The sequence below is a fragment of the Oncorhynchus clarkii genome, chromosome 2, assembly GCF_045791955.1.
Source record: "Oncorhynchus clarkii lewisi isolate Uvic-CL-2024 chromosome 2, UVic_Ocla_1.0, whole genome shotgun sequence".
NCBI lineage: Eukaryota > Metazoa > Chordata > Actinopteri > Salmoniformes > Salmonidae > Oncorhynchus > Oncorhynchus clarkii.
In genome coordinates this window covers 3,791,619-3,808,459 of record NC_092148.1, presented here as the reverse complement: position 1 = coordinate 3,808,459, position 16,841 = coordinate 3,791,619, and the positions used below count along the sequence as shown (strand labels likewise).

Below are 16,841 nucleotides of genomic sequence, written 5' to 3'. Positions count from 1 at the left end.
GGTGGTGGTGTTGGTGTGGGCTACCATGGTGGTGGTGTTGTGGGCTACCATGGTGGTGGTGTTGTGGGCTACCATGGTGGTGTTGTGGGCTACCATGGTGGTGTTGTGGGCTACCATGGTGGTGGTGTTGTGGGCTACCATGGTGGTGTTGTAGAACACCATGGTGGTGGTGTTGTGGGCTACCATGGTGGTGGTGTAGGCTACCATGGTGGTGGTGTAGGCTACCATGGTGGTGTTGTGGGCTACCATGGTGGTGGTGTAGAACACCATGGTGGTGGTGTAGGCTACCGTGGTGGTGGTGTAGAACACCATGGTGGTGGTGTAGGCTACCATGGTGGTGGTGTTGTGGGCTACCATGGTGGTGGTGTAGAACACCATGGTGGTGGTGTAGGCTACCATGGTGGTGTTGTGGGCTACCATGGTGGTGGTGTAGAACACAATGGTGGTGGTGGTGTGGGCTACCATGTTGGTGGTGTTGTAGGGTACCATGGTGGTGATGGATCGGGCTAACGTGGTGGTGGTGCTGGTGTGGGCTACCATGGGGGTGTTGTGGGCTACCATGGTGGTGGTGTTGTGGGCTACCATGGTGGTGGTGTTGTGGGCTACCATGGTGGTGGTGTAGAACACCATGGTGGTGGTGTTGTGGGCTACCATGGCGGTGGTGTAGGCTACCATGGTGGTGGTGTAGGCTACCATGGTGGTGTTGTGGGCTACCATGGTGGTGGTGTAGAACACCATGGTGGTGGTGTAGGCTACCGTGGTGGTGGTGTAGAACACCATGGTGGTGGTGTAGGCTACCATGGTGGTGGTGTTGTGGGCTACCATGGTGGTGGTGTTGTGGGCTACCATGGTGGTGGTGTAGAACACCATGGTGGTGGTGTTGTGGGCTACCATGGTGGTGGTGTAGGCTACCATGGTGGTGGTGTAGGCTACCATGGTGGTGTTGTGGGCTACCATGGTGGTGGTGTAGAACACCATGGTGGTGGTGTAGGCTACCGTGGTGGTGGTGTAGAACACCATGGTGGTGGTGTAGGCTACCATGGTGGTGGTGTTGTGGGCTACCATGGTGGTGGTGTAGAACACCATGGTGGTGGTGTAGGCTACCATGGTGGTGTTGTGGGCTACCATGGTGGTGGTGTAGAACACAATGGTGGTGGTGGTGTGGGCTACCATGTTGGTGGTGTTGTAGGGTACCATGGTGGTGATGGATCGGGCTAACGTGGTGGTGGTGCTGGTGTGGGCTACCATGGGGGTGTTGTGGGCTACCATGGTGGTGGTGTTGTGGGCTACCATGGTGGTGGTGTTGTGGGCTACCATGGTGGTGGTGTAGAACACCATGGTGGTGGTGTTGTGGGCTACCATGGTGGTGGTGTAGGCTACCATGGTGGTGGTGTAGGCTACCATGGTGGTGTTGTGGGCTACCATGGTGGTGGTGTAGAACACCATGGTGGTGGTGTAGGCTACCGTGGTGGTGGTGTAGAACACCATGGTGGTTGTGTAGGCTACCATGGTGGTGGTGTTGTGGGCTACCATGGTGGTGGTGTTGTGGGCTACCATGGTGGTGGTGTAGAACACCATGGTGGTGGTGTTGTGGGCTACCGTGGTGGTGTAGGCTACCATGGTGGTGGTGTAGGCTACCATGGTGGTGTTGTGGGCTACCATGGTGGTGGTGTAGAACACCATGGTGGTGGTGTAGGCTACCGTGGTGGTGGTGTAGAACACCATGGTGGTGGTGTAGGCTACCATGGTGGTGGTGTTGTGGGCTACCATGGTGGTGGTGTAGAACACCATGGTGGTGGTGTAGGCTACCATGGTGGTGTTGTGGGCTACCATGGTGGTGGTGTAGAACACCATGGTGGTGGTGTAGGCTACCTTGGTGGTGGTGTAGAACACCATGGTGGTGGTGTTGTTGGCTACCATGGTGGTGGTGTGGGCTACCATGGTGTGCAACCATGGTGATGGTGGTGTGGGCTACCATGTTGGTGGTGTTGTAGGGTACCATGGTGGTGATGGATCGGGCTAACGTGGTGGTGGTGCTGGTGTGGGCTACCATGGGGGTGGTGTTAGTGTGGGCTACCATGATGGTGGTGTTGGTGTAGGTTACCTTGGTGGTGGTGTGGGCTACAGTGGGTGTGGGCTAACATGGTGGTGGTAATGGTGTGGGCATCCATGGTGGTGATAGTGTGGGCTACCATGGTGGTGTTGGTGTTGTGGGCTACCATGGTGATGGTGGTTGTGTTGTGGGCTACCATGGTGGTGTCGGATACTGTGGTGAAGGTGTGGGTGGTGTTGGTGTGGGCTACCATGTTGTGGTAGTGTTGGTATGGGCTCCAATGGTGGTGTGGGCTACCGTGGTGTTGGTGTGGGCTACCATGGTGGTTGTGTTGGCAACTGTGGTGGGGGTGGTGTTGGTGTGGGCTACCATGGTGGTGGTGGTGGTGTTGGTGTGGGTTACCATGGTGGTGGTGGTATTGGTGGTGTGGGCTACCATGTTGGTGGTGGTGTTGTGGGCTACTATGAGCTACCATGGTGGTGTGGGCTACCATGGTGGTGGTGGTGTGTGCTAGCGTGGTTGTGGTGGTGGTGTGGACTACCATGGTGGTGGTGTTGTGGACTACTATGAGTTACGCTGGTGGTGTGGGCTGCCATGGTGGTGGTGTGTGTTAGCGTGGTGGTGGTGGTGGTGGTGGTGGTGTGTGCTAGCGTGGTTGTGGTGGTGGTGGTGGTGTTGTGGGCTACCGTGGTTGTCGTGGTAGTGATGGCTAACGTGGTGGTGGTGTGGATTAATATGGAGGTGGTGTTTTGGGCTACCATGGGTGTTGTGGTGTGGGCTACCGTGGTGGTTGTATGAGCTACTGTGGAGGTGGTGGTGTGGGCTACCATGGTGGTTGTGGTGTGGGCTACCGTGGTGGTGGTGGTGTGGGCTACCGTGGTGGTGGTGGTGTGGGCTACCATGGTGGTGGTGTTGTCGGCTACCATGGTGGTTGTGGTGTGGGCTACTGTGGTGGTGGTGGTGGTGTTGTTGGCTACCATGGAGGTGGTGGTTGTGAAGGCTACCGGGGAGGTGGTGTTGTTGGTTACCATGTTGGTGGTGGTGGTGTTGTAGGCTACCATGGTGGTGGTGCTGGTGTTGTTGGCTACCATGGTGGTGGTGTTGTAGGCTACCATGTTGGTGGTGGTGGTGTTGTTGAATACCATGGTGGTGGTGGTGGTGTGGGCTACCGTGGTGGTGGTGGTGATGTGGGCTACCATGGATGTGGTGGTGGTGGTGGTGCTATTGGAGTGGGCTACCACGGTGGTGGTGGTGTTGTAGGCTACCATGGTGGTGGTGCTGGTGTTGTTGGCTACCATGGTGGTGGTATTGTAGGCTACCATGTTGGTGGTGGTGGTGTTGTTGAATACCATGGTGGTGGTGGTGGTGTGGGCTACCGTGGTGGTGGTGGTGATGTGGGCTACCATGGATGTGGTGGTGGTGGTGGTGCTATTGGTGTGGGCTACCACGGTGGTGGTGGTGGTATTATTGGTGTGGGCTACCATGGAGGTGGTGGTGTATCACAGGAGAAGATGGTGGTAGTTGTGTTGTGGGCTATTGAGGTGATGATGGCTGTGGTTGTGTGGGCTACCATGTTGGTGGTGGTGGTGGTGGTGGTGGTGCTATTGGTGTGGGCTAACACGGCGGTGGTGGTGGTAGTGGTGTGGGCTACCATGGTGGTAGTGGTGGTAATGGTGTGGACTACCATGGTGGTAGTGGTGGTAACGGTGTGGGCTACCATGGAGGTGCTGGTGGTGTGGGCTACTGTGGTTGTAAGGGCTACGATGGTGGTGGTGGTGGTAATGGTGTGGGCTACCATGGTGGTAGTGGTGTGGACTACCATGGTGGTAGTGGTGGTAATGGTGTGGGCTACCATGGAGGTGCTGGTGGTGTGGGCTACTGTGGTTGTAAGGGCTACGATGGTGGTGGTGGTGGTAATGGTGTGGGCTACCATGGTGGTATTGGTGGTAGTGGTGTGGACTACCATGGTGGTAGTGGTGGTAATGGTGTGGACTACCATGGAGGAGGTGGTGGTGTGGGCTACTGTGGTTGTAAGGGCTACGATGGTGGTGGTGGTGGTGGTGTGGGCTACCATGGTGGTAGTGGTGTGGGCTACCATGGTGGTAGTGGTGGTAGTGGTGTGGACTACCATGGTGGTAGTGGTGGTAATGGTGTGGACTACCATGGAGGAGGTGGTGGTGTGGGCTACTGTGGTTGTAAGGGCTACGATGGTGGTGGTGGTGGTGGTGTCTGCTAGCGTGAGGGTGATGTGGGCTACTATGTTGGTGTGACAGTTAAATCACAGGAGGAGATGGAGTAACAGGTCAAAGGGTTAAAGGTTAATTAACTTAAAATAAAGGAGGACACGGAGTGAAGACGTACAGTCACATGACTATCTACAGCATCATTACAATGGATTGGTTTCTCTTTTGTTAAGTTTCCCTTTCCGAAAACCTAACAGGCAAACGCCCTGGAGGAGGAATGTATTATGCAAACAGTGGTCATCACACATGATGACTTAGACACTGTCAGGTAACTGACTTACCGTGTATAGTTTCTGTTCCATTGTATTTGGACATGAAACCTCCATAACAGATTAACTGCTGCATACTGTTTGTATAAACTGGTTGGGTGGGTTGGCAAAGGCCTGTATTTAGTTTAGGTTTCTGATGGTGGTGTTGTGGGCTACCGTGGTGGTGGAGGTATGGGCTACTGTGGTCGTGGTGTGGGCTACCGTGGTGGTGGTGGTGTGGGCTACCGTGGTGGTGGTGGTGTGGGCTACCGTGGTGGTGGTGTTGTGGGCTACTGTGGTGGTGGTGGTGCTCTGGGCTACTGTGGTGGTGGTGGTGCTGTGGGCTACCATGGTGGTGGTGGTGTGGGCTACCATGCTGGTGGAGTTGTGGGCTACCATGCTGGTGGAGTTGTGGGCTACCGTGGTGGTGGTGGTGGTGTGGGCTACCATGCTGGTCGTGGTGGTGCTGGTGATGTGGGCTACCATGCTGGTGTGCGAGAGAGGAGAGAGAGAGCATACTTAAATTCACACAGGACACCGGATAAGACAGGAGAAATACTCTAGATATAACAGACTGACCCTAGCCCCCCGACACAAACTATTGCAGCATAAATACTGCAAGCTGAGACAGGAGGGGTCAGGAGACACTGTGGCCCCATCCGACGATACCCCCAGACAGGGCCAAACAGGCAGGATATAACCCCACCCACTTTGCCAAAGCACAGCCCCCACACCACTAGAGGGATATCTTCAACCACCAACTTACTATCCTGAGACAAGGCCGAGTATAGCCTTGTCTTCCATACGACACGAACCCGAGGGGGGGGGGGGCGCCAACCCGGACAGGAAGATCACGTCAGTGACTCAACCCACTCAAGTGACCCACCCCTCCTTTGGTCGGCATGGAAGAGCACCAGTAAACCAGTGACTCAGCCCCCGTAATAGGGTTAGAGGCAGAGAATGCCAGTGGAGAGAGGGGAACCGGCCAGGCAGAGACAGCAAGGACGGTTTGTTGCTCCAGTGCCTTTCCGTTCGCCTTCACCCTCCTGGACCAGACTACACTCAATCATAGGACCTACTGATGAGATGAGTTTTCAAAAAAGACTTAAAGGTTGAGACCGAGTCTGCGTCTCTCACATGGATAAGCAGACCTTTCCATAAAAATTGAGCTCTATAGGAGAAAGCCCTGCCTCCAGCTGTTTGCTAATAAATTCTAGGGTCAGTAAGGAGGCCTGCGTCTTGTGACCGTAGCATATGTGTAGGTATGTACGGCAGGACGGAATTGGAAAGATAGGTCGGAGCCCATGTAATGCTTTGTAGTTCAGCTGTAAAACCTTGAAATCAGCCCTTGACAGGAAGCCAGTGTAGAGAGGCTAGCACTGGAGTAATATGATCACATTTTGGGGTTATAGTCAGGATTCTAGCAGCCGTGTTTAGCACTAACTGAAGTTTATTTAGTGCTTTATCCGGGTATCCAGAAAGTAGAGCATTGCAGTAGTCTAACCTAGATGTGACAAAAGCATGGATTCATAGTTCTTCATTGTTTTTTAACAGAAAGTTTCTGATTGTTGTGTGGGCTACCATGTTGGTGGTGGTGGTGTGGGCTACCATGGTGGTGGTGGTGTGGGCTACCATGGTGGTGGTGGTGTGGGCTACCATGGTGGTGGTGGTGTGGGCTACCATGTTGGTGGTGGTGGTGTGGGCTACCATGGTGGTAGTGGTGTGGGCTACCATGTTGGTGGTGGTGGTGGTGTGGGCTACTGTGGTGGAAGTGTGGGCTACCATGGTGGTGGTGGTGTCGGCTACCATGGTGGTGGAGGTGTTGTGGAGTACCGTGGTGGTGGTGTGGGCTACCATGGTGGTGGTGTGGGCTACCGTGGTGGTGGTGGTGTGGGCTACCATGGTGGTGGTGGTGTGGGCTACCATGGTGGTGGTGTTGTCGGCTACCATGGTGGTTGTGGTGTGGGCTACTGTGGTGGTGGTGGTGGTGTTGTTGGCTACCATGGAGGTGGTGGTTGTGAAGGCTACCGGGGAGGTGGTGTTGTTGGTTACCATGTTGGTGGTGGTGGTGTTGTAGGCTACCATGGTGGTGGTGCTGGTGTTGTTGGCTACCATGGTGGTGGTGTTGTAGGCTACCATGTTGGTGGTGGTGGTGTTGTTGAATACCATGGTGGTGGTGGTGGTGTGGGCTACCGTGGTGGTGGTGGTGGTGATGTGGGCTACCATGGATGTGGTGGTGGTGGTGGTGCTATTGGAGTGGGCTACCACGGTGGTGGTGGTGTTGTAGGCTACCATGGTGGTGGTGCTGGTGTTGTTGGCTACCATGGTGGTGGTATTGTAGGCTACCATGTTGGTGGTGGTGGTGTTGTTGAATACCATGGTGGTGGTGGTGGTGTGGGCTACCGTGGTGGTGGTGGTGATGTGGGCTACCATGGATGTGGTGGTGGTGGTGGTGCTATTGGTGTGGGCTACCACGGTGGTGGTGGTGGTATTGGTGTGGGCTACCATGGAGGTGGTGGTGTATCACAGGAGAAGATGGTGGTAGTGGTGTTGTGGGCTATTGAGGTGATGATGGCTGTGGTTGTGTGGGCTACCATGGTGGTGGTGGTGGTGGTGGTGCTATTGGTGTGGGCTAACACGGTGGTGGTGGTGGTAGTGGTGTGGGCTACCATGGTGGTAGTGGTGGTAATGGTGTGGACTACCATGGTGGTAGTGGTGGTAACGGTGTGGGCTACCATGGAGGTGCTGGTGGTGTGGGCTACTGTGGTTGTAAGGGCTACGACGATGGTGGTGGTGGTAATGGTGTGGGCTACCATGGTGGTAGTGGTGTGGGCTACCATGGTGGTAGTGGTGGTAATGGTGTGGGCTACCGTGGTGGTAGTGGTGGTAGTGGTGTGGACTACCATGGTGGTAGTGGTGGTAATGGTGTGGACTACCATGGTGGTAGTGGTGGAAGTGGTGTGGACTACCATGGTGGTAGTGGTGGTAATGGTGTGGACTACCATGGTGGTAGTGGTGGTAGTGGTGTGGACTACCATGGTGGTAGTGGTGGTAACGGTGTGGGCTACCATGGAGGTGCTGGTGGTGTGGGCTACTGTGGTTGTAAGGGCTACGATGGTGGTGGTGGTGGTAATGGTGTTGGCTACCATGGTGGTAGTGGTGGTAGTGGTGTGGACTACCATGGTGGTAGTGGTGGTAATGGTGTGGACTACCATGGAGGAGGTGGTGGTGTGGGCTACTGTGGTTGTAAGGGCTACGATGGTGGTGGTGGTGGTGTCTGCTAGCGTGAGGGTGATGTGGGCTACTATGTTGGTGTGACAGTTAAATCACAGGAGGAGATGGAGTAACAGGTCAAAGGGTTAAAGGTTAATTAACTTAAAATAAAGGAGGACACGGAGTGAAGACGTACAGTCACATGACTATCTACAGCATCATTACAATGGATTGGTTTCTCTTTTGTTAAGTTTCCCTTTCCGAAAACCTAACAGGCAAACGCCCTGGAGGAGGAATGTATTATGCAAACAGTGGTCATCACACATGATGACTTAGACACTGTCAGGTAACTGACTTACCTTGTATAGTTTCTGTTCCATTGTATTTGGACATGAAACCTCCATAACAGATTAACTGCTGCATACTGTTTGTATAAACTGGTTGGGTGGGTTGGCAAAGGCCTGAATTTAGTTTAGGTTTCTGATAGTGGTGTTGTGGGCTACCGTGGTGGTGGAGGTATGGGCTACTGTGGTCGTGGTGTGGGCTACCGTGGTGGTGGTGGTGTGGGCTACCGTGGTGGTGGTGTTGTGGGCTACTGTGGTGGTGGTGTTGCTGTGGGCTACCATGGTGGTGGTGGTGTGGGCTACCATGCTGGTGGAGTTGTGGGCTACCATGCTGGTGGAGTTGTGGGCTACCGTGGTGGTGGTGGTGGTGTGGGCTACCATGCTGGTCGTGGTGGTGCTGGTGATGTGGGCTACCATGCTGGTGTGCGAGAGAGGAGAGAGAGAGCATACTTAAATTCACACAGGACACCGGATAAGACAGGAGAAATACTCTAGATATAACAGACTGACCCTAGCCCCCCGACACAAACTATTGCAGCATAAATACTGCAAGCTGAGACAGGAGGGGTGAGGAGACACTGTGGCCCCATCCGACGATACCCCCAGACAGGGCCAAACAGGCAGGATATAACCCCACCCACTTTGCCAAAGCACAGCCCCCACACCACTAGAGGGATATCTTCAACCACCAACTTACTATCCTGAGACAAGGCCGAGTATAGCCTTGTCTTCCATACGACACGAACCCGAGGGGGGGGGGGCGCCAACCCGGACAGGAAGATCACGTCAGTGACTCAACCCACTCAAGTGACCCACCCCTCCTTTGGTCGGCATGGAAGAGCAGCAGTAAACCAGTGACTCAGCCCCCGTAATAGGGTTAGAGGCAGAGAATGCCAGTGGAGAGAGGGGAACCGGCCAGGCAGAGACAGCAAGGACGGTTCGTTGCTCCAGTGCCTTTCCGTTCGCCTTCACCCTCCTGGACCAGACTACACTCAATCATAGGACCTACTGATGAGATGAGTTTTCAAAAAAGACTTAAAGGTTGAGACCGAGTCTGCGTCTCTCACATGGATAAGCAGACCTTTCCATAAAAATTGAGCTCTATAGGAGAAAGCCCTGCCTCCAGCTGTTTGCTAATAAATTCTAGGGTCAGTAAGGAGGCCTGCGTCTTGTGACCGTAGCATATGTGTAGGTATGTACGGCAGGACGGAATTGGAAAGATAGGTCGGAGCCCATGTAATGCTTTGTAGTTCAGCTGTAAAACCTTGAAATCAGCCCTTGACAGGAAGCCAGTGTAGAGAGGCTAGCACTGGAGTAATATGATCACATTTTGGGGTTATAGTCAGGATTCTAGCAGCCGTGTTTAGCACTAACTGAAGTTTATTTAGTGCTTTATCCGGGTATCCAGAAAGTAGAGCATTGCAGTAGTCTAACCTAGATGTGACAAAAGCATGGATTCATAGTTCTTCATTGTTTTTTAACAGAAAGTTTCTGATTGTTGTGTGGGCTACCATGTTGGTGGTGGTGGTGTGGGCTACCATGGTGGTGGTTGTGTGGGCTACCATGGTGGTGGTGGTGTGGGCTACCATGGTGGTGGTGGTGTGGGCTACCATGTTGGTGGTGGTGGTGTGGGCTACCATGGTGGTAGTGGTGTGGGCTACCATGTTGGTGGTGGTGGTGGTAGTGTGGGCTACTGTGGTGGAGGTGTGGGCTACCATGGTGGTGGTGGTGTCGGCTACCATGGTGGTGGAGGTGTTGTGGAGTACCGTGGTGGTGGTGTGGGCTACCATGGTGGTGGTGTGGGCTACCGTGGTGGTGGTGGTGTGGGCTACCGTGGTGGTGGTGGTGTGGGCTACCATGGTGGTGGTGTTGTCGGCTACCATGGTGGTTGTGGTGTGGGCTACTGTGGTGGTGGTGGTGGTGTTGTTGGCTACCATGGTGGTGGTGGTGGTGTGGGCTACCGTGGTGGTGGTGCTGGTGTTGTTGAATACCATGGTGGTGGTGGTGGTGTGGGCTACCGTGGTGGTGGTGATGGTGATGTGGGCTACCATGGATGTGGTGGTGGTGGTGGTGCTATTGGAGTGGGCTACCACGGTGGTGGTGGTGTTGTAGGCTACCATGGTGGTGGTGCTGGTGTTGTTGGCTACCATGGTGGTGGTATTGTAGGCTACCATGTTGGTGGTGGTGGTGTTGTTGAATACCATGGTGGTGGTGGTCGTGTGGGCTACCGTGGTGGTGGTGGTGATGTGGGCTACCATGGATGTGGTGGTGGTGGTGGTGCTATTGGTGTGGGCTACCACGGTGGTGGTGGTGGTGGTATTGGTGTGGGCTACCATGGAGGTGGTGGTGTATCACAGGAGAAGATGGTGGTAGTGGTGTTGTGGGCTATTGAGGTGATGATGGCTGTGGTTGTGTGGGCTACCATGGTGGTGGTGGTGGTGGTGGTGGTGGTGCTATTGGTGTGGGCTAACACGGCGGTGGTGGTGGTAGTGGTGTGGGCTACCATGGTGGTAGTGGTGGTAATGGTGTGGACTACCATGGTGGTAGTGGTGGTAACGGTGTAGGCTACCATGGAAGTGCTGGTGGTGTGGGCTACTGTGGTTGTAAGGGCTACGATGGTGGTAGTGGTGGTAATGGTGTGGGCTACCATGGTGGTAGTGGTGTGGGCTACCATGGTGGTAGTGGTGGTAGTGGTGTGGACTACCATGGTGGTAGTGGTGGTAATGGTGTGGACTACCATGGAGGAGGTGGTGGTGTGGGCTACTGTGGTTGTAAGGGCTACGATGGTGGTGGTGGTGGTGTCTGCTAGCGTGAGGGTGATGTGGGCTACTATGTTGGTGTGACAGTTAAATCACAGGAGGAGATGGAGTAACAGGTCAAAGGGTTAAAGGTTAATTAACTTAAAATACAGGAGGACACGGAGTGAAGACGTACAGTCACATGACTATCTACAGCATCATTACAATGGATTGGTTTCTCTTTTGTTAAGTTTCCCTTTCCGAAAACCTAACAGGCAAACGCCCTGGAGGAGGAATGTATTATGCAAACAGTGGTCATCACACATGATGACTTAGACACTGTCAGGTAACTGACTTACCTTGTATAGTTTCTGTTCCATTGTATTTGGACATGAAACCTCCATAACAGATTAACTGCTGCATACTGTTTGTATAAACTGGTTGGGTGGGTTGGCAAAGGCCTGTATTTAGTTTAGGTTTCTGATGGTGGTGTTGTGGGCTACCGTGGTGGTGGAGGTATGGGCTACTGTGGTCGTGGTGTGGGCTACCGTGGTGGTGGTGGTGTGGGCTACCGTGGTGGTGGTGTTGTGGGCTACTGTGGTGGTGGTGGTGCTGTGGGCTACCATGGTGGTGGTGGTGTGGGCTACCATGCTGGTCGTGGTGGTGCTGGTGATGTGGGCTACCATGCTGGTGTGCGAGAGAGGAGAGAGAGAGCATACTTAAATTCACACAGGACACCGGATAAGACAGGAGAAATACTCTAGATATAACAGACTGACCCTAGCCCCCCGACACAAACTATTGCAGCATAAATACTGCAAGCTGAGACAGGAGGGGTCAGGAGACACTGTGGCCCCATCCGACGATACCCCCAGACAGGGCCAAACAGGCAGGATATAACCCCACCCACTTTGCCAAAGCACAGCCCCCACACCACTAGAGGGATATCTTCAACCACCAACTTACTATCCTGAGACAAGGCCGAGTATAGCCTTGTCTTCCATACGACACGAACCCGAGGGGGGGGGGGGGGGCGCCAACCCGGACAGGAAGATCACGTCAGTGACTCAACCCACTCAAGTGACCCACCCCTCCTTTGGTCGGCATGGAAGAGCACCAGTAAACCAGTGACTCAGCCCCCGTAATAGGGTTAGAGGCAGAGAATGCCAGTGGAGAGAGGGGAACCGGCCAGGCAGAGACAGCAAGGACGGTTCGTTGCTCCAGTGCCTTTCCGTTCGCCTTCACCCTCCTGGACCAGACTACACTCAATCATAGGACCTACTGATGAGATGAGTTTTCAAAAAAGACTTAAAGGTTGAGACCGAGTCTGCGTCTCTCACATGGATAAGCAGACCTTTCCATAAAAATTGAGCTCTATAGGAGAAAGCCCTGCCTCCAGCTGTTTGCTAATAAATTCTAGGGTCAGTAAGTAGGCCTGCGTCTTGTGACCGTAGCATATGTGTAGGTATGTACGGCAGGACGGAATTGGAAAGATAGGTCGGAGCCCATGTAATGCTTTGTAGTTCAGCTGTAAAACCTTGAAATCAGCCCTTGACAGGAAGCCAGTGTAGAGAGGCTAGCACTGGAGTAATATGATCACATTTTGGGGTTATAGTCAGGATTCTAGCAGCCGTGTTTAGCACTAACTGAAGTTTATTTAGTGCTTTATCCGGGTATCCAGAAAGTAGAGCATTGCAGTAGTCTAACCTAGATGTGACAAAAGCATGGATTCATAGTTCTTCATTGTTTTTTAACAGAAAGTTTCTGATTGTTGTGTGGGCTACCATGTTGGTGGTGGTGGTGTGGGCTACCATGGTGGTGGTGGTGTGGGCTACCATGGTGGTGGTGGTGTGGGCTACCATGGTGGTGGTGGTGTGGGCTACCATGGTGGTGGTGGTGTGGGCTACCATGTTGGTGGTGGTGGTGTGGGCTACCATGGTGGTAGTGGTGTGGGCTACCATGTTGGTGGTGGTGGTGGTGGTGTGGGCTACTGTGGTGGAAGTGTGGGCTACCATGGTGGTGGTGGTGTCGGCTACCATGGTGGTGGAGGTGTTGTGGAGTACCGTGGTGGTGGTGTGGGCTACCATGGTGGTGGTGTGGGCTACCGTGGTGGTGGTGGTGTGGGCTACCATGGTGGTGGTGGTGTGGGCTACCATGGTGGTGGTGTTGTCGGCTACCATGGTGGTTGTGGTGTGGGCTACTGTGGTGGTGGTGGTGGTGTTGTTGGCTACCATGGAGGTGGTGGTTGTGAAGGCTACCGGGGAGGTGGTGTTGTTGGTTACCATGTTGGTGGTGGTGGTGTTGTAGGCTACCATGGTGGTGGTGCTGGTGTTGTTGGCTACCATGGTGGTGGTATTGTAGGCTACCATGTTGGTGGTGGTGGTGTTGTTGAATACCATGGTGGTGGTGGTGGTGTGGGCTACCGTGGTGGTGGTGGTGATGTGGGCTACCATGGATGTGGTGGTGGTGGTGGTGCTATTGGTGTGGGCTACCACGGTGGTGGTGGTGGTATTGGTGTGGGCTACCATGGAGGTGGTGGTGTATCACAGGAGAAGATGGTGGTAGTGGTGTTGTGGGCTATTGAGGTGATGATGGCTGTGGTTGTGTGGGCTACATTGGTGGTGGTGGTGGTGGTGGTGCTATTGGTGTGGGCTAACACGGTGGTGGTGGTGGTAGTGGTGTGGGCTACCATGGTGGTAGTGGTGGTAATGGTGTGGACTACCATGGTGGTAGTGGTGGTAACGGTGTGGGCTACCATGGAGGTGCTGGTGGTGTGGGCTACTGTGGTTGTAAGGGCTACGACGATGGTGGTGGTGGTAATGGTGTGGGCTACCATGGTGGTAGTGGTGTGGGCTACCATGGTGGTAGTGGTGGTAATGGTGTGGGCTACCGTGGTGGTAGTGGTGGTAGTGGTGTGGACTACCATGGTGGTAGTGGTGGTAATGGTGTGGACTACCATGGTGGTAGTGGTGGAAGTGGTGTGGACTACCATGGTGGTAGTGGTGGTAATGGTGTGGACTACCATGGTGGTAGTGGTGGTAGTGGTGTGGACTACCATGGTGGTAGTGGTGGTAGCGGTGTGGGCTACCATGGAGGTGCTGGTGGTGTGGGCTACTGTGGTTGTAAGGGCTACGATGGTGGTGGTGGTGGTAATGGTGTTGGCTACCATGGTGGTAGTGGTGGTAGTGGTGTGGACTACCATGGTGGTAGTGGTGGTAATGGTGTGGACTACCATGGAGGAGGTGGTGGTGTGGGCTACTGTGGTTGTAAGGGCTACGATGGTGGTGGTGGTGGTGTCTGCTAGCGTGAGGGTGATGTGGGCTACTATGTTGGTGTGACAGTTAAATCACAGGAGGAGATGGAGTAACAGGTCAAAGGGTTAAAGGTTAATTAACTTAAAATAAAGGAGGACACGGAGTGAAGACGTACAGTCACATGACTATCTACAGCATCATTACAATGGATTGGTTTCTCTTTTGTTAAGTTTCCCTTTCCGAAAACCTAACAGGCAAACGCCCTGGAGGAGGAATGTATTATGCAAACAGTGGTCATCACACATGATGACTTAGACACTGTCAGGTAACTGACTTACCTTGTATAGTTTCTGTTCCATTGTATTTGGACATGAAACCTCCATAACAGATTAACTGCTGCATACTGTTTGTATAAACTGGTTGGGTGGGTTGGCAAAGGCCTGAATTTAGTTTAGGTTTCTGATAGTGGTGTTGTGGGCTACCGTGGTGGTGGAGGTATGGGCTACTGTGGTCGTGGTGTGGGCTACCGTGGTGGTGGTGGTGTGGGCTACCGTGGTGGTGGTGTTGTGGGCTACTGTGGTGGTGGTGTTGCTGTGGGCTACCATGGTGGTGGTGGTGTGGGCTACCATGCTGGTGGAGTTGTGGGCTACCATGCTGGTGGAGTTGTGGGCTACCGTTGTGGTGGTGGTGGTGTGGGCTACCATGCTGGTCGTGGTGGTGCTGGTGATGTGGGCTACCATGCTGGTGTGCGAGAGAGGAGAGAGAGAGCATACTTAAATTCACACAGGACACCGGATAAGACAGGAGAAATACTCTAGATATAACAGACTGACCCTAGCCCCCCGACACAAACTATTGCAGCATAAATACTGCAAGCTGAGACAGGAGGGGTGAGGAGACACTGTGGCCCCATCCGACGATACCCCCAGACAGGGCCAAACAGGCAGGATATAACCCCACCCACTTTGCCAAAGCACAGCCCCCACACCACTAGAGGGATATCTTCAACCACCAACTTACTATCCTGAGACAAGGCCGAGTATAGCCTTGTCTTCCATACGACACGAACCCGAGGGGGGGGGGGCGCCAACCCGGACAGGAAGATCACGTCAGTGACTCAACCCACTCAAGTGACCCACCCCTCCTTTGGTCGGCATGGAAGAGCAGCAGTAAACCAGTGACTCAGCCCCCGTAATAGGGTTAGAGGCAGAGAATGCCAGTGGAGAGAGGGGAACCGGCCAGGCAGAGACAGCAAGGACGGTTCGTTGCTCCAGTGCCTTTCCGTTCGCCTTCACCCTCCTGGACCAGACTACACTCAATCATAGGACCTACTGATGAGATGAGTTTTCAAAAAAGACTTAAAGGTTGAGACCGAGTCTGCGTCTCTCACATGGATAAGCAGACCTTTCCATAAAAATTGAGCTCTATAGGAGAAAGCCCTGCCTCCAGCTGTTTGCTAATAAATTCTAGGGTCAGTAAGGAGGCCTGCGTCTTGTGACCGTAGCATATGTGTAGGTATGTACGGCAGGACGGAATTGGAAAGATAGGTCGGAGCCCATGTAATGCTTTGTAGTTCAGCTGTAAAACCTTGAAATCAGCCCTTGACAGGAAGCCAGTGTAGAGAGGCTAGCACTGGAGTAATATGATCACATTTTGGGGTTATAGTCAGGATTCTAGCAGCCGTGTTTAGCACTAACTGAAGTTTATTTAGTGCTTTATCCGGGTATCCAGAAAGTAGAGCATTGCAGTAGTCTAACCTAGATGTGACAAAAGCATGGATTCATAGTTCTTCATTGTTTTTTAACAGAAAGTTTCTGATTGTTGTGTGGGCTACCATGTTGGTGGTGGTGGTGTGGGCTACCATGGTGGTGGTGGTGTGGGCTACCATGTTGGTGGTGGTGGTGGTGGTGTGGGCTACTGTGGTGGAGGTGTGGGCTACCATGGTGGTGGTGGTGTCGGCTACCATGGTGGTGGAGGTGTTGTGGAGTACCGTGGTGGTGGTGTGGGCTACCATGGTGGTGGTGTGGGCTACCGTGGTGGTGGTGGTGTGGGCTACCGAGGTGGTGGTGGTGTGGGCTACCATGGTGGTGGTGTTGTCGGCTACCATGGTGGTTGTGGTGTGGGCTACTGTGGTGGTGGTGGTGGTGTTGTTGGCTACCATGGTGGTGGTGGTGGTGTGGGCTACCGTGGTGGTGGTGCTGGTGTTGTTGAATACCATGGTGGTGGTGGTGGTGTGGGCTACCGTGGTGGTGGTGGTGGTGATGTGGGCTACCATGGATGTGGTGGTGGTGGTGGTGCTATTGGAGTGGGCTACCACGGTGGTGGTGGTGTTGTAGGCTACCATGGTGGTGGTGCTGGTGTTGTTGGCTACCATGGTGGTGGTATTGTAGGCTACCATGTTGGTGGTGGTGGTGTTGTTGAATACCATGGTGGTGGTGGTCGTGTGGGCTACCGTGGTGGTGGTGGTGATGTGGGCTACCATGGATGTGGTGGTGGTGCTATTGGTGTGGGCTACCACGGTGGTGGTGGTGGTGGTATTGGTGTGGGCTACCATGGAGGTGGTGGTGTATCACAGGAGAAGATGGTGGTAGTGGTGTTGTGGGCTATTGAGGTGATGATGGCTGTGGTTGTGTGGGCTACCATGGTGGTGGTGGTGGTGGTGGTGGTGGTGCTATTGGTGTGGGCTAACACGGCGGTGGTGGTGGTAGTGGTGTGGGCTACCATGGTGGTAGTGGTGGTAATGGTGTG

The 16,841-nt window shown here is 53.8% G+C and overlaps 1 protein-coding gene across 1 annotated transcript in view; it reads right to left on the bottom strand.

Moving 5' to 3' along the window:
- Nucleotides 1-16,841, bottom strand: part of LOC139418987 (single-strand DNA endonuclease ASTE1-like) — a 44,610-nt gene that overhangs the window by 6,432 nt on the left and 21,337 nt on the right. The window lies entirely within an intron of this gene.